Raw genomic sequence first — 14444 nt, forward strand, 5'->3', positions numbered from 1 at the left:
CAAGATTGGTCGGGTCATTATGACTGCATCCCTGGTCAGCGGAGAAGAGGTTTGTTAGTGAGAACAGGTATCTGGAATGGTTAGGAGCTTTCTGCAGGAATTATGAGTAGGGGATTTTCTTTGCTTCCAGATTAGCAGCTTTGTAGGTATTTGATAATTCCCGCCAGTGTGACATGCACTCTTCTTTTTGGTGTTTGACCCATTTCCTCTCTGCTTTCCTCAGCGTCCTCTTTAGGGATCATAGGTCATTGTTAAACTAGGGAGCAGGGTTTTTGTGGGTAACTAGGTATTTTGTTTTGGTCTGTGCTAGATTGTTATAGAGAGCTTGAATCCCTGAGTGCCCGGTAGAGGCCACCAGATCAATGATTTTACTGAGGTCTCGGATTCCAGTGTACATGATTAGAGGGTTGATGGCATTTGGATTCTGAGTTTGCTTAGTTAGGGTGGGGCCCTGTGGTTTGGTGGAGGCAGCCATGGGTGGAAGGCGGAGTTGGATGAGGTTGGATTTCACCTCCTGTAGCTGAAACCTCCTCATAAGGTTGAGGAAGAGATTCCTTCTCCATGTTTCCATATGGAAAGAAGGAAAACAGCACAGATGTTAACCAAAAAAGCCATCAGTTGATTAAAAAAAAAACCCAACTTCACTATCAAACTCTTTGTTTCAAATAAGAAGGAAATGAACAGGGTGGCTTGATCTGTAAGGTTCTCAAATGAGATCTCAAATACAGCTTATACATTTAATTCTTCCACTGAAGCTTGTCCTGCTCACCATCAGTCCCCATATTACCAGCAATCATCCTTTTCTTCTTATTTCAATGCAATATATAGCACTGCAGGAGGAGAATCTAAGATGTTACCACCATCAGGTACATGACTGAGCTCTGTCCATGAGAATGCAAATTTCTTTGTGTTTACTTTTTTGAGATATTTCCAAGATGGAGAAGTGTAAGGGTAAAGACTGGATTGTGAACCTGCTTAGACTTCACTTCTGCAATTTGTGATACCTTTGGGTTTGTTCCATGCTGCTGGAGGTCTCCTTACTTAAAGTGACGAGAAAGGAAGCCAGCCCTATCCCGAGAATCCTCTTTTCCTCTTGCTGTGAGTTTCCTGGAAAGGAAGATATTGTGAACTTGTCCTCAGGAGAAGACACAATTTGAGCACCAGAGGCGAAGCCTACTGCCCAGAGATGGCTATAAAATTGGGTACTGGTATGGAGGGAAGCATCCAATATTTGAGTGATCATGTGGAACTGAACTGGGAGCAGCTAGGTATTGTGGATCTGGAAGGTACTATGGGGGACAGCTGGAAAAGTCATGGACAATCTCCTTGGAAGCAAAAGTGGATCAAAAGGGGAGACAGTTAAGATTATTGGAGAAGAAGCTTGGTGATACTCATGACATTCAGACTAGATTGCTGGATGTCTGTGACAATTTACAGAGGAGATTAGAATTATTTGAGAACAAACTGAGATGTTCTGAAGTGAGCTGATGTGCGTCAGTTTCTCTTGCTTTTATTCTATAGGTCCTATGGGTTATTAAAAGTTCATATGGTATAAGGGGAATTTTGGACTTAGCTTATGGCTCAAGGTGAGTTACATTCAGGTACAGTAGGCATATCCACCTTTGGTTAATTCAAACAGTGATTTAATAAAAGGTATTGCAATATATTTACAGAATAAGTACTTTTAAAGGCGAAGTGAAAATTGTATTTGTTTATGGTTAAGGCAAGTAAATCAAAATGTTAGATAGCCATTAAGCTCTTCTAATTGCACAATCTTATATTAAATCATTTGGTACCGGTATATACTCCAATACATCTGATTATACTGCTCAGCTATGAAATAAACAATGAGAGGTCTGTTTTTAAACACTGTATATAAAAACTCTGAATAGCCATGGTGGACCTAGGTTGACCAGGGCCCATCCACTTTTGCCTCGGGGCCACCTAAAAGCCAGATGCACTCTTCTGTAGCTGGTGGGGATCCCCAAGCTCTGCTACCTGAAGAAATCCAAAGCCCAGCCCTGCAAGCATGCTCAGTTCTGGTGTAAGCAACAGCATTTTGAACTGCTGACAATTGCACTTTAGGTGACTGGGGCAGGCTTTGGATTTCTTCAGCTGGCAGAGCTTGTGGATACCTGCCGTTTAGTGTCTGATGCCTACATTAAGCACCACTAGGTGCCCAAATCAAGGATGCCTAGCGACACCTAACTTCAAAATCTGCGCACAACTTTTTAAAAAATTGGCGTGATAATTGACTGTGCCAGTTTTCAGCCAATCAAAAAAAATTAAATTAACAATTAAGAGTTTGGCACTGAACTCTTAGGATGCCTAGTGATGCCTAAGGCAAGGCGCCCTCTGACGTCTACCTGAAAAGAAGGCATGGTTGGGGCAGAGAATAGGCATGGTTGACTTAGGCATTGCTAGGTGTCCAAGTTAATGTTAGGTGCCGACTCATGTTCGATTCCTAGGGATTTGATGAATTACAGATCTTAGTCCAGTAAGGTCTACCAGCGTCATCCCCATGGTTGTTTTCAATGTGTCCAGCCATTTCATTGCAGGTCACCCTCTTCGCCTGGTTCATTTGATCTTCCAAAACATGATGTCCTTCTCTGAGTTAGGCGCTGGTAAATTAGACCAAGTAAAACCTGGCCTAATATACTGGTGCCTACTTCTAATATGCCTAATGATGCCTAAGCATGCCTAGGCATCGCTAGGTGGGATTCTACAAGCGGCATCTAGCGGTTGATTCACAACTGCACTGAACGGTGTCTACAATGTAGACCCTGCCAGGTGTTGTTTATATAATGCAGCCCTTAAGGTATTGTTCAATGTTAATTAGGGGAGAGGGAGGTAAAAAGGACTACTCCCACCAATGTTCACCATTAGCCCATTGAAAATGTTGGTTCTGGCTATTCTGTTGCAATGGTGTTGCCCTTGTAATATAAAAGAGGCGAAGCAAAGGGGCAAAGTCTTCAGATTTAAAACAAAACTACAGAATAAATTGCTTTACAACCATAGGATGGCTGATGATTAATCCAATATATTAGCAACCTTTGACAAAATGGTTTTGTGAAATCTATGCATGACTAATATTCAAGAAAACTGACATGTTCTATACAAAGCTATGATCAGTTCTACTGAAGAGAAATTAATTTTACTTTCTTCAAAAGGTCTTAATGAGTTCTGAGAATAAAACATAATTTTACATAAAAACACAGCCCTTGTCAGTCACAGAATCAGGAAAATCATATTATAACTGCTTAACTTCGTTTTTTGTTTTTTTATAAGAAAACCGATTGTGCTCCTTCACTGAACTTTGATATTTTGCTTAGATACTAATTTGAACCCATTAAATGATTACAAGTCTTATATTAAGATGTTCTTTAAATATTAAATATATTATTTAAATCAATTTGTTCTGCTTCAGTACTCCAATCATTATATATATTTTTTACATCGGGCTCACTGGACTCCGTAGAAGATCACTAAATTCTCATATAAAGTCTCTAATTTATGTTGATCATGTGAGAAATCTGTGGGTACATTGCCTCATATGATATTTCAATGTTCTTAGCTCAAGATTTATTAGGACAGAGTTTGGAATACCATTTCCTCCATGTTAATGATCCAAGAGCCGCTAAATCTCAAAATTATTGTTTTAGGCCAACAGGGCCTCCTACAACCCCTTTTGGAGCTCAATGCTCGCTTGCTTAACAAAAATATTTTGCACTGCTGGAAAAATCTATCCAAAGTAGAATTCATGGGCATGGTGGAAAACTGTATGTATTACTAATAAATATGAAAGTGTAATCACAGAAAAACATCATTCCACTAGCACATTCCTCAAAATTTGGAGCCCTGTTCAAACTTATTGTGCTTTAGACCATTGACAAACAGAGTTTATTTAGACAGTGATGCTTCTTGAAAGTTCCATTATATTTTAACATGATTGCTGCGTACCATATGCCGCCAATATTTTTTTTTTGTTCCCCCCCTTCATATTCATTTGCTATATACATTTTTTGTAATTATATAGATATATACATTGTCAAAAGCCCGACTCCCGTACCAGCCTTGTGCCAGTTAAAAGATACAGAAATACCCCCATTAAGCTGGTTAGGGCAGATCAATGTGTCTCAGCAGGGCAGAATCCAGAATATAGTGACCCCACTGAGCCCAGACCGAACACTAGGCACAGAACACTACCTGCACTACATTACAAGACCAGCCAGGGAAAACAGGACTCTGTCCCATTAAGGACATCCCTTTTGAAATTGCTGGCTGAACAGGCTGGGAGGCAGTCAGAGCTGAGGAGAGACCATTCCCTGCGCAGGGCTGGGCATGGCTCTGCAGGATTTAGATGCCTGGAAAACTCAGTCAGGGAAGCTCCCATGCAGGAGGAGCTGTTGCAGCCCCAACAGCCAGAAGATATTGAAATGGAATTTCCTGAGGAGGACAGTAAGCTAGCAGGGCAGAATGGATCTGAGGCCATGGATGTGGAAATCTTGCCTGAACCCATTGGTGAAACCATGGAAGTAAGTTAAGGTTGCTTGTGGTTTTCTTTTGTGGAAAAAATAAAAAGGAATTTTTTTTTGTGACTTCTGGCGGAAGTCTAGGACTCTGGACTAAGTTAAATTAATGAGAGCTGATGGTGGGCTCGGTGAAGGGAAAGTTTTGTTTTCAACTTTCCAAGTACTGGACATTTTGGTTTATTTCTTTGTTACCTTGCTGGGAGTTTTTTTTTCTTATCCAAGATGGCTGTTGCTACAGGCAGGAATATGGTTTGAGGGCTCTGCTGAAGTCAAGCAGGTTCCAGCACTGCAGGGAGAAGTTTGTGTCTCTCCTGAGAAGTAAAAGCCTGTACTGAATACAAGAACTGTAGAGACGGGGGGGCTTGAGTTTGCCCGACATCTTTGGATGCATTTTGAAGTGCTATTCAAAGTGCCAATTTTGGTAGACTCATCAATCTCTCTCCTAACGTGGTCAGAGGAGAGTACCTTGAAGCCAACCTGTTAATTTTTGAGGTGGTTGGATTAAAGACTGTAAGAACTGGACTGAGGGTCTCTTGGTTTCTTTTCTGTTTGGATTGGGTTTTTTTTCTCCCTTGTGTGAAAATAGTTGAACTTACCAGGGTAAGGACTCTATGATTGGTCTGCTCAGCCGGGTCAGGAAAGCCTTGTTTTTTTTGTTGTCAAGATATGACCTGCTTTATTTTCTGAACAATCCTGTATGAAAAATAAATGAACTAAAGTCAGGCCTTACCAATCAAGAGCTGCTTTGACACGCAGCTCCTGATTGGTAAGACCTGACTTTAGTGTAGGAAGACCCGCCTGCGCTCTGGCTGCTCTCTCCTGCCTCTCCCACTGCCCTCTCCAGTCTCCCCCACGAAAAACCATATTCGCGGTTTTTCAAGATTCGCAGGGGTTCCAAATTGGCAGTGATGGTGTACAGTAAAGTATGGTATACAGTAAAGTATGGTGTGGCGCAATCTAGTCCATTCTCTTCCCACCTCCTGCCCATTTTCCACCCTTTAACATGGCATGCAATTAGCACACATTTGCATGCCAGCTCAGTAACAGTTTCCGCACTTGTGCACACTAAATTATGCCTTAACTACAATATAACATGGGACATGTCAAATACATATCCCATGTCACTGCATGTTGCTAAACAAAAAATGATTTTTAAAAAAGCCAACATTTTGTGTTTATTCATTTGGTGATATTATTTTCATAGAGGGCGTACTCTAGTGCACAAATCATTACACAGGCATATAATATCAGGGAAATGTGCACACTCATCAAAAAGAGTGCAAATAAAGTGCATTCTTAACAACATTGATCCTGCAATGCCAAAATGGCTAAATTCCTGGAAATGAGACAAAATGAAAAATTTCCAGCTGCCTACCACACTTCAGTAAACAGGCCCCTTGATTTCTGAGGTGCCAGCCCCTTGAAACCCTCAATTTCAGGCTTAGCCTTTTACTATTGAGGAGCTTAGAAGAGTGCTTGGACACATTACATATTTATGCTTTTACCTTCTCCAACAGTAATGATTAATTGGCTGATCTCATCCTTTAATGGAACATCTATTCATTGTACTCAAATGATTTCAGACTAGCCTGAAGCATGAGAGATTTGACATCAATATGGAGGCACAGTTAGGCACAGACTTTGCATCACAATAACATGCTAATATTTACTGCTTTGTCACTGCCAGATTTGACACTGACCTAAGCCACAAAATACTTTATACTACTGACCTTGATGTGACAATATCAAAGAGTCTTGGGTGGTACCATCATTTTGCAGCTGTAGCATTACTGGCAAGTGGGCTCTCTTGCCCATGAAGATTGGGACCATCCAGAAGAGGAGTTCTCAACCCAGTCCTTGGGACACACCTAGCCAGTCAGGTTTTCAGAATACCCACAATGAATTTGCATCAGATAAATTTGCATGTAGTGCCTCCTTGGGATGCAAATCTACCTCATGCGTACTCATTATGGGTATCCTGAAAACCTGACTGGCTAGGTATGGCTCATGGAATGGGTTGAGAATGATAGGCAATCATTGTGGAAGGGTAGGTGGGTGGGTGGGTCATAGGCCTAGATCAGAGGTGGGCAACTCCAGTCCTCGAGGGCCGGAATCCAATCGGGTTTTCAGGATGTCCCCAATAAATATGCATGAGATCTATTTGCATGCACTGCTTTCAATGCATATTCATTGGGGATATCCTGAAAACCCAATTCGATTCTGGCCCTCGAGAACCGAAGTTGCCCATGTCTGGCCTAGATTTTCTAAGTGTCCCGACCACTTTGCAACTCCGACCCAAATCACTAACCTGTCATACGATCTGTGTATGCAAATGAGGGGAAATGGCATGCAAAGTAGGAAGGCAGCGATTCACTAAACTGAAGCAGGAACACCAATTGGGCTGGCCGATCCAAAAAGAAGCGCCTGCTGAGGACCAGTCGCTCATGTCCTTGCCGATTGTCCCGCTCTTTGCCACCCTGAAATCCACTAGTATCAAAAGTAAAAACAAGAAAATAAAACATCTCCCTTATGCAAATAGGGTCTTGCTCTCTTCAAGCCCACATTTCTAACCCGCAGGTTTAAAGTGAGGCTCTAGAGCACAGGTGTCAAAGTCGGTCCTCGAGGGCCAGAATCCAGTCGGGTTTTCAGGATTTCCCCAATGAATCTGCATGAGATCTATTTGCATGCACTGCTTTCAATGCATATTCATTGGGGAAATCCAGAAAACCCGACTGGATTCCGGCCCTCGAGGAGGGACTTTGACACCCCTGCTCTAGAGCAGGGGTAGGGAACTCCGGTCCTCGAGAGCCGTATTTCAGTCGGGTTTTCAGGATTTCCCCAATGAATGTGCATGAGATCTATTTGCAGGCACTGCTTTCAATGCATGCTCTTTGGGGAAATCCTGAAAACCCGACTGGACTACAGCTCTCGAGGACCGGAGTTCCCTACCCCTGCTCTAGAGGAGTGATTCCCAACCCTGTCCTGGAGGAACACAAGGCCAATTGGGTTTTCAGGCTAGCCCTAATGAATATGCATGAAGCAAATTTGCATGCCTATCACTTCCATCATATGCAAATCTCTCTCATGCATATTCATTAGGGCTAGCCTGAAAACCCGATTGGCCTGGTGTTCCTCCAGGACAGAGTTGGGAATCACTGCTCTAGAGCGTGTTCTGTTCCCCTGCAAAGCGTGTTCCAGCAAGGGAAGCCACCCATCCCCCTTTCATTTTGTCCTCAAGCTTGTGCAGAGAGCAGGCGCATGTGTGGATCACATCTACAGGTACAGAGATGGTCTGCGCATGCGTCTGGGTTGCTCTGCAGAGATCCGTGGAGTTGGTAAGAGGCGTGCATCCGATCACTTCATTTGCATGACACTGTATTGAATCGGTCGCCCAAGACTCGGCCACGGATCACCCGCGGTTTGCAAAGATCAGTGAGCTTTAGTGAATCTAGCCCATAGAGTCCAACCTATAGAAGGATCACGGAGAAAATGGTCCTTATTTGAACAAGGAGTTGGGACTTGCAAGGGTTGTGGTAGTCACTGCTGTATATCGCTGAAGAAATCTGACCTTACGCAGGGGCTTGGCAGGGGCCATAATCCCTGTAACAACTGGCTCATTCATTTTGTACCAGTTAAATGTGTTCATGGTAAAAAATAAATTAATTAATTAACAGTAGCTTTAGCTTCAAGGGAGGTGTTATTTTTTTAGGCCTTGGCTTAGTGCTTCTGCTTCTCCTCCCCTCCTCCCAACTTTCATAACTTTCCTCCAGCTCTCCTTTCTTGGCTGGCAGTATGACAGCCCTGGCATTGCCTCCTCTACTTACAGTACTTGCGTTGATTTTCAGAAGCACTGGGGGTCTTTTACTAAGGGGCGCTAGCCGATTTAGTGCACGCTAAATGCTAGTGTATCCATTATATTCTATGGACGCATTAGCATTTAGCACGCTAAATCAGCTAGCGTGCCTTTAGTAAAAGACCCCCACTGTGAATTAGTTACCAGAATTTTGAGGTAGAAAGAGAAATATCCAAAGATCTGGAAGCCTCTTAAAGAATGATTATTTTGGTACAGATTAAATAATGGATTAGCTAGGCTCTGAAGTATTTTTTTATACTATTCCATTTTTTTGTGCTTTTTTTCCTATAATGATTGCTAATATGTTTATTTATTAACCACCTTTATGAAGTGTTGAAATTGATAGGGCTGGTGCAAGAATTGAATTGGGTTAATTGTACATTATCAATCAAGGGTTTATGTGTGTGTATGGGGTTTATTTTTGTATTTCTGTCAATATTAATGGTTGTTAAGGGTGGGAGGATATTTGCCAATTGCTTTAGGAATGGGTTTTTATTGCTATATTATTATTTGGGGGGAGTATTTTTGCAACAAGAAGATTGTTTACTTGCTATAATCTTCCTTGTACTGATTTTAGTGAGATATAAATACTACAAATTACAGTAAAACCTTGGATTGTAAGTAGCTTGATGTGCGAGTGTTTTGTAAGATGAGCAAAACATTTTATTAAATTTTAACTTCATAAATGAGCATTGTCTTGCAATACGAGTACATACAGTATAAGCGCATGACAACCAAGTCGATGGTTCTCTTTGACACTGCGGACTGTTCTAAACGAGCACAGTCTTGCAATATGACTACGTATATGCGCATCGCGCTATCACAACTGAGCCCATCAATGGCTCTTCTCTCCTCTCTCTGATGCTGTGAGGTCTTGCAATACAAGTATGCACTCTATATGCACGTCACAAGTACACACTGTATATGTTCGTCACATCATCACAACTGAGCCATTGTTTCTGCTCTCTCTCTGATACTGCAGGAGTGTAGTGACTGCTCTATAGTATTTTGTATTAAAGTTTTTGGGTTGTGGAACGAATCATCCGAGATTCCATTATTTCTAATGGGGAAATTTGTTTTGTTATGCCAGTGTTTGGGATTACAAGCATGTTTCTGTAACGAATTATGCTCGCAAACCAAGGTTTTACTGTATATTAAATTATGGGTGTGCACAGGAATTGTTTGTTTTGTCTTGCCTATTTTTCATCGATTTTCATTGTTGCAATGCACTTACTTAAAACACAGATGAAATGAAAAAAGGAAATAAGTAAATGGATGTAAGTGCTGTTCAATGTATTTCTTGTTTGTAAAATTTTTTGTACTTTGTACTCAAATTGAAAATCAATAAAGAATTCTAAAAAAAAAAAAAAAAAATCTACTACAAATCTCTGGTTTAGAACAAATGCTAGAAAGTTCTTTTTTATCCAAAGGGTGGTGGACACATGGAACATGCTTCCGGAGGAGGTGATAGGCCAGAGCACTTTACAGGGGTTCAAGGAAGGTTTGGATAGGTTCCTAGAGGATAGGGGGATTGAAGGGTACAGATAGAACTAGAGGTAGGTTATAAAAGTGGGCAAAAACCACTTCACAGGTCACGGACCTGGTGGGCCACCGCGGGAGCGGACCGCTGGGCGAGATGGACCTCTGGTCTGACTCAGTGGAGGCAACTTCTTATGTTCTTCTGGTCCCTTTCACCATTACATCCTCCATCCTCACAGAGCATTCTATCATAGAGTGTAAAAAGGGGGAGAGAGAGATCCCTAGTTGCTTCTGCCCTACCAATGCCTATTAATAAGGGTGGCACCTTTTTTACAAATCCCCTTTTACAAAAGCTGGCAGCGCAGGTCAGTGCAGTGAATGTGCCGACGCCCATAGGAATTGAATGGGCATTTGGAGCATTTGCTGTAAGGCACCCGGCTGTGCGGTTTTTAAAAGGGAGTCAAAGTTTGACTACAAGAAAATAATACTAGCCTCACCATCACCTTTCTAGATTAGGCTCCAGTGGAGCAACCAAGAGCTCACTGCTAGAGAATGACACGGGGACAAATTTTTCCCCATCCCCATGAGTTCTTTTCCTGTCCCTGCCCCATTCCTGCAAGCTCTGTCCTCATCTGCACAAACCTCAAACACTTTAAAATCATAAGTGTTCAAGGCTTGTGCGGTTAAGGCAGAGCTTACAGAAATGGGGCAGGAACAAGAACAGCGACAAAACTCGTGGGGACGGGACGGGGAAAAATCGGTCCCTGTGTTATTCTCTATTCACTGCAGCTGCTTTTAAACACTATCATGGGGTAAGAGGGCCCTGGGGGGCCATGGAACAATGGCAGGAGTGCCTAGCGAGGCTTTCCATGGTGGTAGCAGCACGGCAGGCTCAGGACTAATATTTTGAAAAGAAAACAAAGTGAATGAAATTTCAATTTTTTTCCCCCCTCACTTTCATTTTAAATCAAAATGATATGGGGAACGCCATTAAAATGTTCCATTTCATTTCAAACAAAAATCTATCCCTGCAGGGATAGTGACCACAGATTGCTTTTAACATCCCCATGGTATGCAGTGTTGGCCAAGTTCTTCCATCACTATTCTCAGGTTTTTCACATTTTTTGATCTCTATGTCAATCTCCAAGGTTTGTAAACTAGAGGGACAGTCCAAATAGAATTTGAGCCTCATGCGTTAATGCCTAGTAATATCCCTACTGCAAAATGCATTGTGTACTACTTGTATGAGGAAGCACAATGATCATTCTACCTTCTAGACAGCGAGATTTTTAAGGTCTCCCAACCAGCTTACCCTGTTTCTCACCTAACCCACCCCCTACTCTCTTTCTGCGAGACTATTGGAATATTATTGGCTGTGGCTCACTGGCTGAGCTGCTGTCTCTGCACCCAGAGGTTGTGAGATCAAATCCCGGTGCTTCTCCTTGTGACCCTTGGCAAGTCACTTAGTCCTCTAGTTCCCACGGCTTTGAAATGCCAAAGCGACAACAAGGCGGTATACAAATCCCCATTCCCTTATATGTTCTGATATTTGTCAACATTTGCTCATTTCTGATCCGAAGAAGGGATTGCCTTTGAACACTAAGCAGAAAATGCATTGTTAGTCCATAAATAAAAAAAAGCCATTGTCTTATTTTCTATGTTTTATTTTTATCTCTTTTTCGGTAAATCTTGTTTTTTTGTACTTTTCAAATCCAAACATCACTAAAAAATAGCCTGCAGTAGCCCCAACTCGGCTTTTTCAAACGCATTGAGGCCACTTTTAATGCTGCCAGTAAACGGCAGGATTTTGATATTTTCTGATAATGGCCAAGCACTAATTTCCCCATTTATATACAAGCCCTTACCACTGCCTTTGTTGTAGGTGGTAAAGGGTCAAATACGAATCCTACACTCATCAGTTAAACTGTGGCAATACCCATGTGCATGCAAATTCATAAACTATCACGTGATGTCTACGTACACACCACAGTAGTGCATTTTAACCTGTGGTAAGCATGTGTTAGTGCTTACTGCAGGTTCATAAAAAGAACCCTCAAAGCTGGAATTTTTGGTATATTTTAACCATTTAATAGTTATGCAACTTTTACAATGCTTTTCACAGAAATGATACAACAATATTTAAAGAAATGTGTTTTGATAAACAGGGCCCAAGCAGACAATTGTGATCCTATTGGAAGAGCCCTAAGGCATTAGCCACTATCACAGAAGACATAACTAGCCCAAAAGGTCATTATTGCTATCATAAACTGCCAAGTTCTAAAAAAAAAAAGCTAAAAAAAATAAATAAAAACTGAAGCTCATTTTTATGGAGAAATGTGAACTGCAGAGAACACTTAAGAAACTTCTAATTATGGAATTGAAATACTTCTCTTGACTTATTAATTAATTGCGCAGTAAATTTACTTTTCAGTTGCTAACTTGGAGATTTTAGCCATAAGCACTTATTACATGCTTTATAACTTTTTTCCCTAACTTCTTAGACCTAATTTGCTAGTTTTAGGGCTTTGAGCAATGTACATTTCCCAGTCTCTAATGTTCTGTTTTCTAGATCAATTAACTAGTTGAAGCATGAGACTTCCATCGCTGCATTTTGGTCATGCTTTATATCTCATGCATGGTAGTAAGCTATGGTAAATGCCCTATCCATCAAGTAACAGCTGTCAAAATGCCCAAAGACTGTGAAAAGACAAGACATGAGTTGCTGAGAAGAGTATAAAGCAAATCTAATGGCCATAAATAGTGGCACACCAGAAGACAGAATAATATTTCACTACAAGTCAAAAAAAAAAAAAAAAAACAGAAGAAAAAAAAGAATTAAAACTAGAAGCGCATTCACTATCACCCTTAACATGGAGATCATTTTCTTTAGAGGTTCCTGACATTCATAGCGAAACTGTGGCATGATGTGAATTATTGTAGGTAATACAAGATGAAGAGACCATAAAGGCTGAAGGAGTAAGTGCTATAATCTTACCAACACACTCAGCCGTGAGTAGTTTTATTGCCAAGCATCTAATTGTCATTGAAAAAAAACAAAACAGAGCAGAGATATATTTGTTAAAAGTTTTTATTACCCTTCAGAATAACACTAGAACATGAAATGTGTGCTTCAAGATCTAACTACATAAACACATCTACGTGAGCCACTCTTAACGAAGGAGGCAACTTCAAATATCTAAGGCATTTATTTTTTTTTACCTTTTTTTATTCTCAAAGAAATAGTCTATGTGGAACTTTTATGCCCATCTTTCTTTTCCCTCTTCTCTAATCATCTTATTGATAAACAAATCTTTTAATCCCGAAGACTCCAAACTAGATTGGGAGGGTTAATAACTTCCCTACAACGCAGACCATTAAGCTGGTTATTCACCTCAAAGCATGGTTTATTGAATGGCAGCCAGAGAACCTAGCAATGGGAGCTTTGGAAACTAAGGAATATAAAGCAGTCTCGGATCCCATTGCTTTTTATTTTGTAGTTTCCAGGATTCTTGGTTTCAGATTCTGGCACTGCCATCAGAAAAACTCTTCCCACAGATAAATGCTCAGATTGTGGGTACAATGAGATTTGAAATAGTGGTGGTATTTAAAATGATTTATCAGCCAGGAGGAGGTACTTGGCCATTTAATCACCTGTCTCGGGCTAACTGGGCATATCCAGTTAGCAGCTCCGCAAAAGGTGAACTCGCTTACTTATGTCTACAAAATGAAGGAAAAGACCTCAGACCACCACACAAAGTAAGGTTGTGGACGGTATCAATTCACCTTCATAAATTGTTTAAAACTCAATATTTTTTTATTTAATTTTACGAGTTTATCACTACTTTTTTATTTTTTTCTCTCTCTTTAAATTTTTTGCTTCTATCAGCCAAAGTACAAATAGCAATTTTGTGCAATTAGTAATGAAAACGCCACTTATCTTTTAGCCTCGCAGACGCCAACAAGGCTAAAATCATCATTTTCTAAGCAAAGGCGATGAAAAGTAATATCTTTGACTGCAATAACCCGTGATAAATCTGATGAAACCTACTATGTGAGGCGAAACGGGACCCGTCAAAAGCAATAGAGCAAAGGGGCAGCTTCGCTGTTACAGGTTTCTGTAACCTTTGGCTAATAAGCCGATTTTCCAGACACCAGTGGCGTACCTAGCATATGTGACACCCGGGGCCCATCATTTTTTGGCACCCCTCCCCCCATCTGTACGAAAAACATGATTTTTAGTAACAAGCCACATGTAACAACTAACATTTTTAGTAACAATCCCCTTCCATCTCTCCTCTAGGCCCCCCCCTTTGGTCTGGCATCCATCATCTTCCCTCTGTTCCCTCATGGCCTGGCATCTTTCTCCTTTCATCTCTCTTTCCCTCCCCCCTGTGGTTTTTAGCATTTCTCTCTTCTCATTTCCTCCACTCAGAACTGATATCTCTGTCACCTTCTCCGTTCTCTGGCATCTCTCTCTCCTCCCTTTCCTTCTCTGGTCTTCCTTCTTTATTTTCTGCCTCCGTTTAAATTAAATTCTTTCTTACTATGCAGTCCTCAGTTTCCCACTTTTCACTATGTCT

The sequence above is a fragment of the Geotrypetes seraphini genome, chromosome 9 (genome assembly GCF_902459505.1).
Source record: "Geotrypetes seraphini chromosome 9, aGeoSer1.1, whole genome shotgun sequence".
In the NCBI taxonomy this organism is placed as follows: domain Eukaryota; kingdom Metazoa; phylum Chordata; class Amphibia; order Gymnophiona; family Dermophiidae; genus Geotrypetes; species Geotrypetes seraphini.